Below are 21652 nucleotides of genomic sequence, written 5' to 3'. Positions count from 1 at the left end.
GCATTTGTTATATTCTGTGTTGCGGATTTTAGTCATCTGACAGGGGTGAGGTGATATTTCATTGTGGTTTTGATTTGCATTTCCCTGATGGCTAACAATATTGAGGAATTTTTTTCATATATTTGTTGGTCGTTTGTATTTCCTCTTTATAGAACTATCTATTGAAGTCCTTGACCCATTTCTGAACCAGATTGGTTGGTTGTTGTTGTTGTTGTTGCTGAGTTTTTGAAGTTGTTGATATATTCAGTATGTTAATTCTTTGTGAGATAGGTGGTGTGCAAATATTTTCACATTATATTGGGTGTCTCTTCACTCTATTGATCAGTTCCTTTGCTGTGCAAAAGCTTCTCAGTTTGATAAAGCACAATTTACTTAGTTTTGCTTTTGTTGCCCTAGAAAAATAAGAACAAACTAAACCCCAAATGAGCAAGAGGCAAGAAATATTAAGGATCAGAGCATAAATAAATGAAATTGAAACTAAAAACAAATCAAAATATCAAAAACCAAAAAATTGATTTTTAGAAGATAGACAAAATAGATAAATCTTTAGCCAGATGAGAATAAAAGGAGAAAATAGTGAAATAAATAAAATTAGAGATAAAAAAGGAGACATTGCAACCAACACCACTGAAATACAAAGGGTCATCAGAAACTACTATGAAGAACCATATGCTAATGCACTAGAAAACATTGGAGAAATTGATAAATTCCTGAATCTATTCCCATGGGATCATACATGATTTACTTAGTTCCCTGACCAATGAATTGTAAAAATATATGAGAAATGCAACTCATCATTTCTGGGAATAGCAGGAGATGTCCTGAAATCTAATTTTCCAGATGTCAACCAAAAGCTAATTTAGCAAACAGGTATTTCTAAAGAAAACTCTTTTCTGTAAAGCATAGTCACATATTAAATGAAGAGGAAGGCAATTTCAATGAATTAAATGAAAACAAACAATTCCTAGAGCTCATTCATTATTCAACAAATATTGACTGGAAAACAAAATTTTAGAGACTTGGAAAACAAGATTAAATAAGACTGACAAGATTATTGATATGATATATGTTGCTTATGGTAAAGTTAATGTAATAAATTACTAAATTGTATATGTTAGTACAATGGTGCCATCTTGTCTGTGGTGCCATCTATACCCCAGACACCATCCTTGGCTGTGGCCCCCATTGCCATTGCTATAAGCCAAGTGACCAGATGGTCCAACCACAGGTGTCAGCTCCACTCCCACCCTAATGAGATTTGCTGCTCCTATTTCCCTGCCCCTTGCAAAGGTGAAATAGGACCTGTTTCCTGTACATGTATCCTCCTGACTCCTCTCTTACTCTCCCATTCTCTCCTCCCAGCCCGTTGGGCTTCTCCCACCTGACAATAAACATTTCCCTTAACTCCAGTGTTTGGTGTGTTTTGTGGCAGCCTTAAATTGGTACCATGACTTGGATCTAGGCTCTTCCATTGACCTTGCTCTCCCCTGGGGACCTGAGCTGCTTCAAGATCCTGAATTTATGCCAGCCACAAAACACACCCCTAGGTCCTCCTTGACACCACAGAATGCTCTGTGATCACCACACATCAGCCTTTCAAAATCCTGAGGTAAGACAGGGAATAGGGAAGTCTCTCACGGCGACCTCTACCATGGGTTATGGCTCCATTCTGCTTTGTCTTGAAGTCCTGGTACCAGGTACCATAACCTCCCAAGGGCTTTATGCCTTCCATGCCTTCTGCCTTTCCACAGGCTCTATGCCTTCCACGGGCTCTAGGCCTCAGGCACCAGTGGGTATGTGAGTGATGACCCCCACTCTGTTCCTGTACCCTCCCCATTGGACAGCCGTGAGCTTGGGGATATCTGATATCCTTCAGTCCAACTCCACCAGTTGCCATGGGAACTTCTCCCTCCTGTGTTCCATCCAACCCTCCTCTCAGTTGTCTCCTACCTCTACAGCCAGTCCACATTTGACTCTGACACTATTCAAGATCTTTATCACTTCTGTGAGTATTTGGGAAAGTAGAAGAAAATCTGTCTAAGCTTTCTCCTATCTCAACTCTAAACCTTCTCTGGCTCAAGTTCTCTTAATTTTCAAAGCTCTTAATAAAAAGCCAAACCCCTTTCTTTTACTTTCACTGCTCCAGCTCTCACTGTCTCATTGTATCTCTCCCTCCTGCCCAGGAATTCCAACTTTATCTCGGAACCACCCCTTGTCCAAAGTCTACTCCCCTGCCTTATCTATGATACTCTCTAACACCCTCCTCCCAGAAAACAAAAGCATAATGGCAAGGAGTGGTGATTCCATTCTCCTAAGCTCTCAAGTCATCTATCCCAACCTTTTGATGGCTCTTTTGTTTTATTATGAGCAAACCAGAAAGGATTAATCAGGTATTTTGATGGATTTTGTCCCCACCTTGTAACTGAATGTCAAGCTGACCTCAGCAGGTCCCTTCAGTTCCTACAAACTTGATTTCCTGGACCAATTAGTGAGCATTTCCTAGACTGGCCCTTCAAACCAGCTGGCTCACTGGGTTAGTTAGTATTTCCAGATATATCTCCTTTTTTGCTAATTGCCCCTTACTCTGTCACCTATCAGAATCTTTTCCTTAGGAATTTTTGGAGGGGTGCCCATCTCCTCTGTTGGATGCCCTCTCCCATTAAACCTAATATAATGGTGAACAATCTCCAGTGGACCTTGTGTCCTTGGCACATCAGCCCCTGGTCCACAGTCAGCTTTGGAACCTGTCTTGCAGCTGCCTGAACTTTTTGTTTGAGAGGCAGTCCCAAATGGCTGATGTTGACTAGGGTATCATTGGCCTAAGGTGTTCTCTGGGTAAAAAGAAAAGTAGCCCAAAATTCAATTAGAAGCTAAAAAAAGTCTTTGGTAAGCAATAACCTCATGCATGAAAATTTGACTCAGCTGTAACTGGACACTGGATTTGAAGAAATGTCTCTCTTTGAATCTAGGAGGTTCACTGCCTTTAAAAATATTGCTTTGTAACGTGCTGAACTTGTTTTGCAATTTGTTTTAGAAGATTTCTGATGATATAGCAATGGGTAATCGGTACTCATTACATAGCCCCTAAGGTCGATTTTGCAATCTCTAGTTTAATGTCACTGATTTATAGCTAGAGTTTTATAAAAGGAGTAGAATTCCATATGAATGCAATTTGGACCTTAATTCAGATAGGGGTATCATATAATACCAGCATCCTCTGTTATCCAGGTATAATTGCTAAATGTAAATTGGGTAAAGGCAAATGAGATAAATGATTCTAAATGCAAACTTTGGTACTCTTAGCACCTTCTAACATGTTTCCATAAATTGTCCATATGAAAATAGTTCAAAAGTAACTAAGATTGAAAGTCCATGTATTATCTTATTTAGAAAATGTCTTAATCTGAGATTTCTAAAGGGTTATTTCAAAATGCAAATCAAGGAAATCAGCAGATAAAAAGCAAAAGCTATTAGTCTATTTGACATAGAACTAGAACCTAATGCTCTGTTAAAGCAATGAGGTTTCTGCAACACATATATGTTAGTCAGTATTTTAAATAGTCTTAAAAATCTGTTTAAAACCTGCAACATTTCCTCTTGATAGTTTTTGTTTAATGGGTGACTCTAGTAGTTTTCTAGCCAGCTCGAATAAGCTATTTTCTCTTCCATAGTTTGAAATCTGTTAAAATTTTTCCAAGTTATAGGATAATTCCATGTGCTAATTAATTTAAATTTCTATTCCCAATTTTTGAAATGACCAAAGACATTATTGGTAAATAATCTATTGCATTCTCTACTGTCTCGTTAAGTTCTGACTGTTTAGTAACAACTGAGTTTTAAAAGAGTTATGGTTTGTTTGAATATACACTCATTCTAAAGCATCTGAGTAATCACTTTGTAACAATGATCAAATCTGCTCTATATTATATCTTGGTGTTAGAGGACCCTGTATCTACCAATTATATTAAGTCTTCTTGGCATCCTTGACAGACATCTAAAAAATCAAAGTCCCAAGGAATTTGGACTTTGATATTTCTAGTTGGGCCCATGGAAATGTTAAAAGATATATCTCTCATCTTGTAGAGACACCAACTAGTCAAGCTATTTGGATATATTAGAGGTACTGTCAAGATGTGAAATGGTGCTAAATTTTAAGCTATGATAATGTAAGGTGCTACTTATACAAATGTTCAAAAGTTAAAAAGTCTAATGATCTTGTGTTACCAGACATGATGGTTACCTTAATGAGAAAGGCCCAGAAGCCTAAAAGGGATAAGTGTTTTGAAAAATCCTACAGGTGCTTTAAAAAATACTATATGGAATAAGCAAGTGCCTCTTGTTGGTTAATGAGTTTATAATTTTAAATGTGGCTATTTAAAGTCTTTTGTCACCCACAGTTTTGTATATCAGATTTGCTGCTCATAAAATTAAACATTGTTGGTTCTGTGTTTAACTGTCCTCCTATTGGTTCTGAGGGATTTTTTTTCCAATGACTTCAATTGTATTCAGTAATTAGGGATGGCTCTGTAAGCAGATGAAGCCATGAATGTACTACAGGGTCCAAGAGGAGAAAGTATGGTTTATCGAGGTTACTAAGAGCAGAAAGTAATTCAAATCAATTGATAAATTTTTTTTTAAAAAAAGGTTAAAGATTTTAAGAAGCTATTACTGAAGTTGCTTTATTGTTCTATCTTGTATGTTATGTTATATATGTATACATATTATATGCCTACATAGGAAAATTTATTAAGAACTCTGTTTTAATTGGCCTATAGATGAAAAAATTTCTCATATTTAAAGCTACCTTTGGTTCATGTGACCGAGATGAAGCTCTGTATCAGATGTTTTAAATTTGTTGGAAGAAAGAAACTAAAAATCTGTTTTTACATGTCTGTGCATGAGTTAGCTGGTCAAAAAAGTTACATCATATTAGATATTTAAGAGATTTTTTCAAATACATGTATTCTTGTCTTAAAATTTATAGAAGGCATTGAACCTTCTGGCAAATGTCTTAATAAGTTGTTATTTGACAGTTAACACTGCTTGGTATGGTCTCATTTTGATATTCTTATTGTCAGTAAGCTATCTGGGAAGTTTGCCTTCTTTCCTCATTTCTCTGCAAGAGGGGAAACTGACTTTCTACTGAAGGACTCCCCAAGATGTACAGTTTGATTTTTAGATCTTATAAAAGAAATGCCTAATATTTTTCTATAGTAATAGCATAGCCAAAATGAGAGCTTAAATTATGATTTCACAGCTATATTTGCTTCACCATGGGCACAGTAAGCAGGCAAAACCTCCCTTTCAGACCAAATGAAGGGAGAGAAAGTTTTAAAGTGAGGACATAGCTTTCCTCATGTGTATTGTCTACCTCACAGAAAAACCATTATCAGAACATGCCTGTGACTATAGACTTCTAGTTTAGGCCACCAAAGATTAGAGATGGGACTTGAGCACCCCCTTGACTGGCATATTAAAGGTTTCCTCTGGTCTGCTTTAACAAAAACCAGGAGGAAGAGAAACCTAGGCATCAACAGCCATGTAAAGATAGGTGGAAGTCCAATTAGTGGCTGCTTTACACAGTGATCTGCCATCAAGGAGACCCAACAGGCCAGTCCACTGCAGTGGCTTTCAATGTGAAAAGTCAGGGCTTCAGCAGAAGTCAGCATATGAAGAGCTCTGCCAGCCAAGAGTTGGGTCACTAGAAATGGAACGGTCCTGGAGCTGAAGGACTTCAGGTCAGAACCACAGTTTTTGTTGGCTCTGAACTGAAAAGCCCTTCACTCAGCCCAGATTCCAAAGTAACCACCACAGCTAAAGGGGTAGCCAAATGTCAGTAACATTGCAGACAAGACTATAAATCTCCTGTTAGAGGTGCAACCTGCTTTTACCTGGCCAGCTCTCCTCCCAGGCCAGCAAGATAATGGAAGTCAATAGGTGCCTTCCCCAAGGAGGCTCATGCCTCCTTTGGACGTACCTCATGTGGGGAGATACATAGGTATGTACCCTATGAAGAGATATATAGGTCTAGGCCTCATGACTGGCAAGGCCTGATTATTATCAGGCTCCTTCTGTCAGTTTTTATTTGCTTCTCAATCTGGAAAATTATTCATGGCTCAGACAGCACCTTTCTTAGGTCCTCCAATAATGACTCTGTCCTTTGTTCTAGACCCTGTCTAGCCCACTTGGAGCCTTATTTTTTGTAATCATACCCTCTATTCTTACATCAATGGCTCTACTACAAACACATGTATATTGATTAGCCTCTTGTACGATTGCTTAGAATTTTTCTACAGACAAAGCCCTCTACCCATAAGAGATAAGCGGCCTTTCTTCCAGTCATGGTTGGATCAGCTTCCCATCGTCTCTGTCTCCTCATTAGTGATCTCAGGAACAGCTTTGGGCCACAATGTCATAAAGAACAACCAACTCCAAAACAACTCCAATAGTTACAAGAAGATGTCACTAGGTCCATTGAAACCTCAGTTGATGCCATCTGAGGTCTCCAAAGCCATATTACCTCACTAATAGGCATGATACTATGGAACAGATGGACCTTAACAGTGTTGTTATTATGTTAACTAATCGGGCTAATTAAAACTACATCCATCAAACAGTCTTCACTAGAGTCCAGAGGCCTCCCTCATTTCTTTTCTTCTATGAAATTGTCTTATTACTTGGTTAATGCCACTCTTAGGACAATTAGTTGCTATTCTCACCCTGGCCTTTACACTATCTTGTCTGTTTAAGTGTTAACAGGAGGTGATGAACTAAAGCCTTCACCAACCAGGCAGTCAACCAAATACTGCTACAGGGATGTATTCGGCTCCCCACCCAGGAGACTGTTGCTTGAGACATCACCTCATGTCAGTGGAGAGGAACTTGTCACCCCATATCAGCAGGAAGTAGCTCTAATGACAGATCATCATCCCACAAGCCCTTCTGTACTTCTGGGATGATGCAATCCCATACAATGGCTGCTTTACAAAACACAAAAATGGGGGAATGTTAGTAAAATGATAATGTCTTATCTGTGGTACCATCTATGCCCCAGACACCATCTTTGGCTCTGGCCCCCATTGTCATTGCTTCAAGCCAGGTGACCAGATGGCCCAACCACTGATGTCAGCTCCACTACACCCTAATGGAATTTGCTGCTCCTATTTCTCTGTCCCCTGCAAAGGTATAATAGGACCTGCTTCCAACACAATTGTCTTCTTGATTCCTCTCTCTCTTACTCTCTCGTTCTCTCCACCCCTGGCCAGTTGGGTTTCCCCCACCTAACAATAAAGCTTTCCCTTAACTCTGGTGTTTGGTGTGTTTTAAGGTGGCCTTCCAGTAAAAATATGAGAAGGTAACAGTGCTACAAAAATGTAGATATAGCCAAAGATAAGTTTGTGGCTTAGCATTAACCTTGTGGAGAAAAAGCAATTTGATTCAAGAGCTACATTTCAACAAAGATGAAGTGAGAAGTTAAACACTGAATTGAGCATCATGAAGGACACTACTGACCTCAACATGCACATTTTCAGTAGATTGTGAATGGCAAAAACTATCAAATTCAAAAGAGAGTGTGTGGTGGAATGAGAAAGTCATGCCAAAATGGCCATGGACAACGGAACCTGCCTAGCAACAGACTGTGATTGGATGGCTTTGGAAACCACATGGCAACAGAGCCTGACTGGCATCAGGCTGTGATTGGATGGCTTCAGAAACTGCCTGGCAACAGTGTGTGATTGGTTAGGGCATAGACTGACCCTTGACAAGATTGGCTGCCTTGGCTATCTAAGCTGCTGTACCACTGAAATAAATGAGTCTGCAGGCTGCTCGCCTCTGGCTTGCTTTCACCCAACTCCTGGGGTCTATATGGTGACTCCGCGCCTCTTGCCCCCAGCATGCTCCTCCTCTCAGAACAAATCCACCTCAAGAGTGTGGTTTCAGTTTTGGTTAAGATTGAGTACACAGTCTAATGTGTTGGTCACACTGAATGTAATCATAAAACTTGGAAATAAAGCATGGAGCAGCCATTTGAGAACAATTCAAAGTAAACTAGCAAGAAAATTGGGGGAGAAGGTCAGATAAGAATTTGTCTTTTTAGGGTGAGTTACTTTACTCCTTCACTACTTGCCCTCCACCTCTCCCTACCTTCCAACCCCCACCCACTAGGCTAGACTCCATGCAGCCCAAAATTTGCAAGTGAGTGTCAACTTGGGCAGACAAAGTTCCAGAGAGTGCCTTCTACTTCTGATTTTTCAAGGAGTGAATAGTGGCCCCTTGCCCTCAGAAACAGTAGGAAAACCCCCCCATTTCCTTCTTTTCTCCATTTCTCATTTATTTGTACCCAACATATTCTTCTGTAGCAGCACCAGTCATGACAATTCAGTCCCACAGGAAAAAAAATCTCAAGGGAAGGAAATCTCTCAGATCACAGCAGCTGTGCTATCAAAGGTGTAAAGCAAACTCTCTTTGAAAAACTCTTACTCAAGAAAGGGGCAACATTTTTGTTTTATTCAGACATTCAGCTGAATAGAGGAGACCAGTTATATTTTCAAATACATAAATGGTGACAAACTCAATTAATTAAATATATTTTATACTGAAATGTAAAACTATCACTAAAACGATAATTTACAAGTGTCTATATATTTTAGATATTTTATAGAGAAACAAAGTACACATAGAAAGGAAAACTTGTAATGGTTTTGGATTTCTTATTGGCATCACTGTGTACTAGAAGATTATAAATTATTCCTTTAATTGAGAATTGTTTTCAAGACAAACCAGCAAATTCATAGGCTTGAGAACATCATTAGAAAACTTTCAGTCATACAAGATCATGTAAAATTTATTTCTCACACATTCTTTCTTAGAGTTGTATTTGAAATACATTATAGATGGGGCCGGTGCTGTGGCTCACTTGGTTAATCCTCCGCCTGTGGCACTGGCATCCCATATGGGCACCCGGTTCTAGTCCCAGTTGCTCCTCTTCCAGTCCAGCTCTCTGCTGTGGCCTGGGAGGGCAATGGAGGCTGGCCCAAGTGCATGGGCCCCTGCACCTGCATGGGAGACCAGGAAGAAGCACCTGACTCCTGCCTTCTGATCAGTGCAGCGCCAGCCGTAGTGGCCATTTGGGAAATGAACCAACAGAAGGAAGACCTTCCTCTCTCTCTCACTGTCTGTAACTCTACCAGTCAAATAAATTTAAAAAAGAAAATACATTATAGGAAAACAAGGAATAGAACAGAAAAAGAGGACAATTTGACATCCAGTACACAAGTGCTGCAACCTAGGAAAACATTCATGAGAAAGCACAATATGGCAGCTATTCTGGCTCTTTAGAGAGCTTCTACTCAGACTTTAGTAAGGAAGCAGCAAATTCTAGAACTAGGATGGTATAAGAAGAATAAAACAGAGAAAGTGAAGAAACAGGGACAACGGAAGTAATTAATAAATCAAAGGTGAAAGCATACAGCTATTATCCTGAAGGAATAAAGAGCCTTGGTTACTCTGAGCCTGAATAAACTTCTAAAGATATTAGGGACAGGATCTGTGATTTTTTTTCTCTGCAAAAAGAAATAGAGTGACACAGACTGACTTCTAGGAATTGAAGAAAGGAGGAAAAATGACAGATGGACTATTGCCCTTAACTTGTAGCTAACTATCTAAATAGTAATAAAGTTAGACAAAACTTTGCCAAGTCTGTATAAATCACCATTCATTCTCTTTTATCTACTCTCAAGGGATCAACACATTGCTGCTCAGTAGCCAGAATTTGAGAACTTCAAGGAGTGGCCAAAGGATAAAAAGGCAAACTGTAACAAGTCCCCAGGCCAAAGCAGAAATGAGATAGGATAAGTGGCAAAGAAAAACCAAAAATACTATAAAAGCATGGCATTTAGCTATTACATAGGTCCAAAAGGTGACCAAAACTGAACATAAACAGTGTAAGCCCTATTTGAGATTTTATCAAGGGGCACAAAACAATTTAACTTAGAGTGATAATAAGAAAAGAATCAAATTCCTTGAAAATTCCAACCTATCAAGTCTAGACTTTTAAATAAAATTTGCACATAGACTTTAAAAGATAATATATTCATTTTCACCAGATAAATAGACCAAATAAAGTATATAATATATAGAAATGTAACTATTCTTGGGAATTCGTTCTTGCAATTATGGCAGCTAGCAAATCCCAAAAGTCACAAAGTGGGCAAAGTGTAGTTCCAGGGAAGCTTATGGTATGGTTGTAGTTCAAAGCCTGGAAGAGCTAGCTCAGATATTCTGATTCTATTGGTTTAAACAAGAGTCTCAACCAAAAACATCCTCATAAAAACACTGTATCCCCACCAACTCAACATATAAAATTAAAAATTGATGCCAGGGTTGTGGTGCACAAGGTTAAGCTGCAGCCTGCCACTTGGCATCTCTTACAAGTGACAGCTTAAGTACAGGCTGTTCTTCTGATCCAGCTCCCTGTTAATGCACCTGGAAAATCAAGGACAGTGTCTTCAACAAATGGTGCTGGGAAAACTGGATCTCTGCATGTAGAAGTGTGAAGCAAGACCTCTATCATACATCTCACACAAAAACTCACTCAAAATGGATCCAAGACCTAAATTTACAAACTGATACCAATCAAACCATTAGAAAACATTGTGAAACTCCTGAGAGACATTGGTATAGGCAAAGAGTTCTTGGAAAAGACCCCAGAAACACAGGCTATCAAAGCCAAATTTGGCAAATGGGATTCCAGGAAATTGAGAAGCTTCTGCACTGCAAATGAAACAAACAGTCAGCAAGTGAAGAGGCAATTGACAGAATGGAAGAAATTATTTGTGAACTATGCAACTGATAAAAAAAATTAATAACCAAAGTATATAAAGAGCTCAACAAGCTCAACAACAAAACAAACATCCCAGTTAAGAAATGGGCAAAGGACATAAACAGGCATTTTTCAGCAGAGGAAATTCAAATGGCCAACAGACACATGAAAAAATGTTCAGGATCACTAGCCATCAGGAAAATGCAAATCAAAACCACAATGAGGTTTTACCACACCCCAGTTAAAATGGCGTTCATACAGAAATCAACAACAAATGCTGGCAAGGATGTGGTAGAAAGGTACCCTAATCCACTGTTGGGAATGTAAACTGATACAGCCACTGTGGCAGATAGTATAGAGATACCTCAGAAATCTGAATATAGACCTATCTTATGACCCAACCATTCCATTCCTAGGAATTTACCAAAGGGAAATGGAATCAGCATATGAAAGAGTTATCTGTACCCCCATGTTTATTGCATCTCAATTCACAATAGCTATGGAAGTAACCCATCCAGTCAACTGAAGACTGGATGAAGAAATTATCAGATATGTACACCATGGAATTCTACATAGTGGTTAAAAAAAATGAAATCCTGTCATTTGCAACAAAATGGATGAAGCTGGAAAACATCATACTTGGTGAAATAAGCTAGTCTCAAAAAAACAAATACCATATGTTCTCCCTGATATATGGTACTAATAAAGCTCCTGAAATGTAAACTAAAGAAGTGAAATTGACACTTTGATATGTGATGAACTTGAACAGTCCTTATCTCCACTGTTGAGGAAGTTTGCTTTTTTTTTTTTTATACTATATGTTGAATTCTTTGAAGTAGGCAGGCATACAGGCTAAAATTGATTAGATTTGTGAACTTGAAGACCATGCCTTCACCACACCCCTGTGTGACCTCATGCCCCTACCTGATACCTTCACCATGCCCCTGGGTGACCTCATCCCCCTACCTGGCCACACCTGGGTACCCACCAGCCAATCAGGTTAATTAACCACTCCCCTTTGGAAGTAGGTTAAAAGCCTGGGACACAGTGTGTCCTGCCCTTCATTTCTTCCCTGGCCTCTTGCCAGGAGGGGGCTTGCTGTAGCCCTGTGCCTCCAGGGCACTTGGCCTTCGGGCCTTGTGCTCTAGGCTTCCTGGCCTAGATACTAATCCATGTGGCTGGTTCCTGGTGCTTGGTATGAACCCCTATTCACCTCTCTCTCTTAAATAAAGCTCTCACTCTCCTATGCATCTTTCTCACTAAATAAAAGCTTAAAATGTACCATGCTGTCTTATTTGTCTATGCCGGTATTTAGAATTCTTCTCTAAATATTAGGCAAGAACCCTCTTGGACTTTTTAATATTGGGGATTTATTAATAAGCTCATGGTGAAATCGTATGGCACCCCAAATTCTGGTAGCACATGTGGCATCCCAAATAGCACTTCTGGGGAACTTTAAAGGGCCACATTTTAGTGTAAATTTTAGGGGGTCTTGTCTGATTTCATCTTTACTTAATATAGAGCTATTCTTATATGTGTAAAGTTAATTGAAAATATATCTTTGTAAAAAATAAAAATGGGGATAAGAGAGGGAGGAGGAAGGAGGTAAGAGTGTGGGTGGGAGGGCAGGTATGATGGGAAGGTTCACTATGTTTCTAAAGCTGTGTTTATAACATACATGAAGCTTGTATACCTTAAATAAAAGGTTTCTGGGGAAAAAGTTCTCCAAACAAAAACTTGCAGCCCTTAGGAATCACTTGATCTTTTAGTCCCACCCCTCAACCCATGAACCCATGACAGCTATTAGTGTAACTTCAGTATCTATTAACTTGGCTATTCTGAATATTTACTGTAAATGGAGTCATATTCTATGCAGTCTTGTGTCTGGCATCTTGCACCCACCATTGATATGGTAAGTGTTGAAGGTGGTTTTTCCCTTGAGTATTCATGTGTTGGAGGCTTGGTTCTCAGTGTGTGGTGAGGGGGTGGTGGGATCTTTGCCTAGTGACAGTCATTTGGAATATGCCTTCAGTAGGGATGAATGTAATTATTGTTGGACCCCAATTAATCCCATCATTCTTTGGCTGTTTTGTGGTGTGATCTGTGACATTTACATGTATTCTTGTTATTGTAGTGTCATCTGCTTTGAGGTTATGTATCATTTGTACCACACTGCACTTTCAGTCTCCAGAACTCTGAACTAAAAAAAAAATCTCTTTATAAGTATCCAACCTCAGATATTTCATTACAGGAATGAAAAAAGTGCCAATAAATATAATGTTTTCAATGTTTACTTACATTATAAAATAAATGAGTCCCTTACTTCTGTTTTGACTGAATAATATTCCATTTTATAAATTCACAAAATTTTGTTCATTATTTGAGATACATTTGAGTTGTTTCTAATATTTGGTTTATATCATTAGTACTACTATGAACATTTATATGCACATTTTTGCAAGGTTATTTTTTTAAGAATTATTTATTTATTCAAACATCAGTGTTACAGAGAGGGAGAGACATGCACACAGAGAGACGGACAGACAGACAGGGACAGAGAGATACCTTTTATCTGCTGTTTCATACCCCAAATGGCCAAGAGCTTCATTTGGATCTCCCATATGAGTACAGAAGCCCAAGTACTTGGGCTATCTTCTGCTTTGCCCAGGCCATTAGCAGGGAGCTAGATCAGAAGTGGAGCAGCTGGGACATGAACCACAGGTGTCACAACAGCTGCCTCATTCATGTGTTTTCAATTCTACAATGAGTCTACTGAAGCATAAAATTGCCAATTTTCAAGGTAACTCTGTTTACCATTTGTGATACTCACAAACACTTTTCCAAAGACACTGCTTCATTTTAACATTTCCATTCATAATTTGTGATGGTCTGCTTTCTTCACATCTTTGGCAGTACTTTAGTGTTCATCTCTGTGATTATAGTCACCCTTGTGGGTATTCTTCACTTGTTTTTGCATGTACTTTAACAACATGAGTGCAGCTGGTATAGGATACATAATAAATATAATTTGATTGATTAGAAGGATACGTGATTTAAGTAAATAGCTGCTCTTAATGTCTATATAACCATATGGGATTGATATTTTTGTGTGAATTTCATTAGCTACAACATAATTTTTCTCCTCTATTTACAGTCTTGCATTGAAATCATTTGGTCTATTGGAAATATCTTTCTATAAATATAAGAATGATTTAAAATTTATTGTTTCATTTATTCACAGTCATATATCATGGTTTTACAAAGTTTAATGAGAATCATTTTAATCTGTCCTAATTTTGCCTTCTTGTATTTCATTTTTTCCCTCCATGTCTGACTTCAGCCACTATTTCCTGTTTTCTCTCAAATCACAGGCTTTTCAACATGACATAAAAGAAAACCAAAAACAGACACAAAAAGTCACTTTGAAAGAGAGTGAAATTTCCCCCACCTTCTTTTTATGGGCCTCATAAAACATTAATTATGAATATTTCATAGCTAAAAATTAGCTCCTTAATTCTCATTGTAAAAATTAAAACACAGAAATGCTTCAAAGAGAGGTATAAATGCTGATTTTCCATTTTATTTGGTACCTACTAAATGGAATGCACTGTGTATATATTGTTTCTAAATTTTCCATTGATTGTTATGAATGATTTTTCACGATTCAGAGATAAAGAACTGTAACTTGGAAAGCTTCTTAAGTAACTCATCTAAAATCACTCCTTAGAAACTAACAGAGCACAGATTTAAACTCAGACCTGTACAGAAATTGTCTTAATTTATTTTATTCTCATTTGGGTAAAACCATTTCTCAATATTTTTCTCCTTTACATTTTGAAATGACATACCAGAAATGAAAATGGTGGAAACTTTAATTTTATTTAATGTTTTACTGTGTCATCCTACCCATGATTTCCCAAGCATAGTGTCTTTTCTATACAGAAGTTGAGAGAGATAAAGGCATTTCTTCATGATGTCAAAAAACAAGGGAGAGTGTAAATTGAGCAAAAACTACTGAACACCTAGTATGTATACTTCATATGCATTCTTTTACCTGTATCCCAAGGAAATTACAAGGTGTATATTCCAATTTATTGCTAGGGAAACAGAGTAACACTGTCTTTATTTGTATTACAAAATTCTGAGTTCTAAATACCAAAAGAAACCAAATTGAGGCTAACTCATGTACAACACCAGAATGGAACAGAACCACTATTTTCTTTTGCTTATAGTTCAGTTCCAGTGCTTTTAGGTCTTGATCTTATTTATAAGAATATGATTGTATTAGTGATTTTGGCCCTCAACTGTAAAATGCAATAATTTAAATTATCAAACAGACTTGCATTATGGATTGTTTTCTACAGTATATTCGATGACTACAGAAACAATTAGCTTTCAATAGTAAAGTGTAAATATAAAAATAACTGATGATTTTCCTAATTATTCTTACCTGCTGATGTACTAACTGGCATTATAGCTAGGGACACAGTATCTATGTATTACTATCATCCAGATGCTTGTATTTTACTAACGCCCATGTATTATGCCAGACATTTTTAGTCTTTTAGACAGCTCTGCCGTATCCATCTAAAAGTAATCACTTATCTACCTATAACATTTAGATGACTTATAAAAACCTCGTTATTTCCATAACCCAAAGAATTTTTGCATTTGTTACACAAAAAATTTAAATAATTGCATCATTTCTAGTATATTCCAAATCAAACCATACTGTAAACCCTTACCATATGCCTGTTTTCACAGGGCAAAGTTTTTAGTTAACTTTTTTAAAAAACATCTGTGTTTGTTTATTGGAAGTATAAATATTTAAAGAGAGGGAAGAAACCTCAAACTATAAGTGAAATCAGCTTTCTCAGCCCCCCATTGCTTGAAATAAACTTCATGGAACTTTTTAGTGTGAACATGTAAGATCACTGGGCTGGAGTCAACAAAAGAATGAGTAATCTTTTGAGTGTGTTGTTTATTTCAAAAGTTAATGAAGAAGTGGTTCTCCTCAGAAAGAAATTATATTAAGGTTTTATTGGGTAACTAATGTTCTATAGTCCAGGCTGTTAGCTTTAAACTCTGCCCCAGTATTGTTAACCACAGTCTCTAGCAATAAGCTTAATACAGTTAAATAAACACATAAATCATAAAAATCTATTACAAAAGAACACAACTGAAAGAAACTTTTGCTTAATGTGTTGTAAGCAAGTATTTAAACAAAATCTTTTGGTACCAAACCATCACTTAATTTCCTATTCATATTTACACTGATTTTCTGATCCTATGATTATCATTTACTCATGTTATTTAGTAAATCATATCACAATCTCAATGGGAATTTCAATAAATCTTGCTTTTTAAGGGTGTTGGCTTTTATGACTTTATTTTAACAAACAACTGTGTTTTAACTAGATAGACAATAACAAAGCAAAATCCATTGATTCCTCTGTGATAAGTCCATGTATGATTGATGTGTGTGTGTGTGTGTGTGTGTGTGTGGTGTCACATACAGGTCAGCTGGAATGACTGAATGTGAAAATCAGCCTTCTTGATATACATCTTATTTACCTTAATTCAGCTCAAACCACAATCCTCAGAAGCTGAAATAGTCTTAAACCAGAATTTTGAATTTCATACTGTATATATCCATGTTGATGAACATCATAAGTGTTTACAAATCTGCAAAGTTAAATCAACTGTGACTAACATAGGAAAGAAAAGAAATAATTCTTGTGGGCAGCAAGGCTAGAATAGCATTTTTGACCTTTGGTATTCAAAGACTTTGCTCCACCTTATAGTTTTTCATTATAATGTTGCATCTGATGCTTATATATATATGTACCTTAAGGTGGTAACTGAACTTCATTATTTTACTTTTCAGGACAATGAAGCCTAAAATTTTCAATATTTGCCTCTGCAAAGTCATGAAGGAGGGCAATACCTAAATTATCCACATCATGAATCTATGTATTTGTTCTTTTGACCATTAAAAAGTGTTTTTGGTGTTTACAGTTACATGCAATAAATATGAAAGTATTTGTGATGAAGAAGACATGAGAAAATTAATAGTACTATCTGAAGTTGCTCAAGATTACATGCAGATTTCTGTACACAAAATAGTAACCTAAAATTTTGCGGAGTATACTGTATTGGTTGGTATCAAGTCTGTTTTTCATCGCTAAATAACTTGGATGAGTTACTCCTGCTGTCTGAACCTCAACTTTTACTTTTGTAGAATAAAGTATTTATAAGAGTTAATCTTTAGACTCCTCTCCAGATCTAGTGGTTTATGATATAGGTTCTAACTATGTGTTGGTGGATTTGTTTTTGTTGGGATCCTCTTCTGTCAAAATGAGTTTAGTTCATGTAAGGCAGGTATCTGCCAGAGTTGACTGTTAGCCACAGTTGAGTCTGTTTATTTCACATATAATTAATGCTGCATCTGTGATTCACCTCTGACCCATGACCAGGATCTATTTAATCACTAACTGACTAACCTTAGATCAACTGGGCATTTGCAAAGATATTGCCATGCCATTAGTCCTGGAGAAATTCAAAGATCTAGATGTCCAGAGAGAAAAATTAATTACCATTGATTGAAGTATATTTGTGACACAGTATGCAAATGTAACTGAGTATGTGTTCATGGAAACTTCATGTATCTATTCACTTATCTTTCTATTTGCCTATTTTCTACGTATTCATCTATGTGTCTTGTATCTACATACACATAAGCTATGCATAGATATATATATGTATATACACATAATATATGTGCATATATGTACATTCTCTCTCTCACCTATCTATCATGGTGTCAGTCACAGGTTATAAATTAAAAGCTATAAGAAGACTGTAAACTCTGTATAAGGCATCTGGGTGGTATATTAAAACTCAGGGGAATAGGATACATTGAGTATTGCCTCCTGGTAAGGTTCTCCTTAATATTGGTATTCATTTCAACATGAAGGCCACAAGGAAAAACAAGCATGTTTGCTGAAATACATCTCAGATATTCAAAGTAAGATTAGACTCAGAATCTAATTGTGTTATAATTCAAACTCTGCCACTGAGTAGCTATTTAAACATAGTCAAATTATGTAGCATCTCTGTGCCTTCCAAAAATTGGCCATTAAACAGTCAAGTGATATTGAGATCTTTACTTTAAAAAGATTTTGGTGATGCCTAAATAACATTAATAAGCTCAGAGAATGCTTAATGAGAGAATGCTTAATGCTCCGAGAATGTAAGCATGACAATGCCCTCAGCAAATAATGTAGTGTATTTTCTTCTTTTACTTAGGGATGGAAAGTGTTTTCTCCTCCAGCAATTTGTATTACGCTTTGGAGTGAAAACTGAATATAAACTAGTACTTTGTATATTACTACTCTAACAACAACAAAAATGGTAATATTTCTATCAGCATATATTTGGATGTACCAGTAAGAACTGATTGCCACAAAACAGAAAACAAAAACAAAAACAAACTAAACTCCTGCAAACCATTTGTGCAATTGTTAATTATAGAGAACCAAATCCAGGCTGACTTCTACATTATTAAGATAAATATAGCCATCTTGGCAGCTTCTCATTAAATCCAGGACTTTTTATTTACATAAGCGTAGAAAGGGACCTCTTTCCTTGCAACAATTTTGCTCTGTTGTGGAACATTTGCTTCTTTCCATACACAGTCCTAACTGCCACCAAAACTCTTTGCTAATAATTTGAGTTCCCCGCTCAGATTTAATTCTCCATTTTCCAAATCATTAAAAATAGGTCCCTTTCCTGAAGGTTTTCCAACAAAGAGAAACTCAGTTCTCTTTAATTAAATCCAGTGGCCTGAATCACAAAAGAGAAGAAGTAAACTCAGGGGATTCCAACAGGAAGGGACTGTTTAGATCAAAGGAGGCATTCATGTGGTACCAAGTGCAGAAGGAGAATTAAAGCAATCCCTGGAGAAAACAAAACGTGTAGTATCCCACAACCTTCCATGCTATATTTGGCTGCACTACTTATTGGATACACAAGTTAGCATAACTTGTGTTTCACCTCTCTTAACATAAAGCTCTTCATCTACAATGATAAAATGATAATATCTATTTTTTGGATTGATTTTAGAATTAAATATGATATGTGGAATGAGAAAAAAAGGTTACCTCTGAATCATAACTATCAAATGCCTCATCTTCCTTTAGGTTTTTAAATATACAACTCAATCCACCTTCATATAAGCCCTTGAAATATATGTTATTATATTCATTTATAAAGATGGCAATACATAAAAATCAAAAAATAATTAGTACATGTCCAAGATTAAGTAACTAATGATTGAAACTGAAAGCCAGGATTTAAATTCAAAGCTGCTTAATGCATGTTCATCCTTTAATCCGTGATTTATTTGTGCAGTAATTCCACCGTCACTTTTATCCTAGAAGTTGCTAAAAGAAGATACAGAAAATATCTTCAAAAAATAATGTCTCTGCCACCAAGTATAGGTACCTCATAGCAATAGCCCCTAGACAAAATGTTAATCCCATAAGACATAAATTACATTGCTGTGAAACTAAAAACAAACAAACAAACAAACAAAAAATCACTTTGGTGGCCAGCGCTGTGGCGTAGCAGGTAAAGCTGCTGTCTGCAGTGCTGGCATCTCATATGGGCGCTGGTTCCAGTCCCAGTTGCTCCATTTCCCATCCAGCTCTCTGCTATGGCCTGGGAAAGCAGTAGAAGATGCACCTGCATGGGAGATCTGGAAGAAGCTCCTGGATCCTGGCTTTCAGATCTGCACAGCGTCAACCAGAGCAGCCATCTGGGGAGTGAACCAGCAGATAGAAGTCTTCTCTCTCTCTCTCTCTAACTGCCTCCGCTTCTCTGTAACTCTGTTCAAATAAAATAAATAAATCTTACAAAAAAAAAACCCACTTTGAAGTCAGCACATAAATTTCACTCCCAGATTCCACATCAACTAAGTGTGTCATTTAGCACAAACTATTTAAATTATCTGAGTCTCAGTTTTCTCATCTATGTACTGGGAATTCTAAAAGCCTTACCACAAATTTGTCACAAAAAATAAGTAAGAGTAATTGGATCAAAGAGGCTAAACTGATATTTCTACTTCATTTTCCACCTGAAAGCACATTACCAAGAAAAACAAGTACATATAAATATAGAAATAATAGTGAGATAAAAAGAGTACCATCAGTTAGCCATACATGTTTAAGAAATCCTAAAAAGCAGACAACAGATTGCCTTAGCTTTACCAATTAATATCAACAGAAACTATGGCATCCCCAAGGCCATGTGAAGATTCCTAGGGATAAGTTGAGCAAGTCATCCAAAAGAAACACAAGGGATTGTAATCAATGCTTGGGCTAAACAAATGTATCTCTGAAACTGGTACCTCAGGTTGTAGGATAGTATAATGAAAAAGCTGAAGCCTAGGAAGAAGAAGGACTATTAAGTGAAAATATTACTGTACAAATCAACCCATAAACTTACATCTAGAAGTAATTTTAAGGCATAATGAAAAATTATAGCATAGCATGTATGCTGATGATAGTTCATGACCTAGAGACAAAGTACATCCTACATGATGTCATGATGGGAGAAAAAGTGGCTAACTCTTTATGTTGACAGATTGCTTCAAGCTTATCCTTGTCTTTTTCTTGCCTATGTTGAAGCTATTCCACAAGAATCAAGTATTTGGGTACTTTGAGCCCATTTAGTGATTACATACTTAATTAACAGGTAATTATCACAATAAATATTGTCTTCTTTATGTCTACATATAGTAAGTATGTATAGGCCAGATGCTGCTAGAACTATGTGCAAATAGCAATCCAATCAACAATGTTCCCACATCCACCCCCCAAAAATTCAAAAAGCCATAATTACCAAGTATTACTTACCTCTAGTTGGCACATTCTGCAGCTTTTATGAAGGGTCAATACCAGCCTTTCGGCAAAATTTTTTAATATAAAGATTTATTTATTTACTTGAAAGGCAGTTACAGAGAAAGGGTGGGGGAGAGAGCAAGAAAGAGAGAGAGAGAGATTGAGAGATCTTCCATCCACTGTTTCACTCAACAAATGGCCACAGTGGCTGGACCTTGTCCAAGCCAAAGCCAAGAGTGAGGACTTTCATCCAAGTTCCACTTGGGGGACAGGGACCAGCACACTTGGGCCATTTACCACTGCTTTCCCAGGAACATTAACAGGGAGCTGGATGAAAAGTGGGGCAGCAGGGACTTGAACAGGTTCCACAATGCCATCTCCCAGTAATGTCTTGTAGAAATACGTAGCCAATACTGATTTGCTGATATTTATACATGTTATATGCATATTTTCTTAGAAATTCAACAAGTCAATGAAGATGACATTGACATATCTCTAAAAATGCAAATTCTGAAGGAAAAGCAGAAATGTTTTTCCTGCTTCCATATGATCCATGTGTTTATTGAGGATAAATATTGAAATTTTTCATGTTTTAAGGCTTACATGAATTATAAAATTAAATAGTTTGGTAGGGCACCACAAATACATTTTTAAAACATTGCCTCCTATTCTTGATAAAAAAAAAAGCTGTTATAAAAATAGAATTAAAAACTCCCAGAATTTCTTAGAGGATGTCTACTAGTTGTCTACTGAGAAATAGTATTGATAAGAGTAGGAAAGCATAAATGCCACTGTCACTGTTTTGATTTGTTAATAAAGTGGGAACTATGGTTTAGATATTTAGATAAGTAGAAGAGATAAGCGATATAATAGCCCAACAGAAAGAGACAAAGATGGCTGAACTGTAGGTTATATAACTGCATAATAA

Source organism: Oryctolagus cuniculus, chromosome 10 (genome assembly GCF_051225735.1).
Source record: "Oryctolagus cuniculus isolate XC-2025 breed Fujian yellow rabbit chromosome 10, ASM5122573v1, whole genome shotgun sequence".
Lineage (NCBI taxonomy): Eukaryota > Metazoa > Chordata > Mammalia > Lagomorpha > Leporidae > Oryctolagus > Oryctolagus cuniculus.
This window is presented reverse-complemented; position numbering follows the sequence as displayed.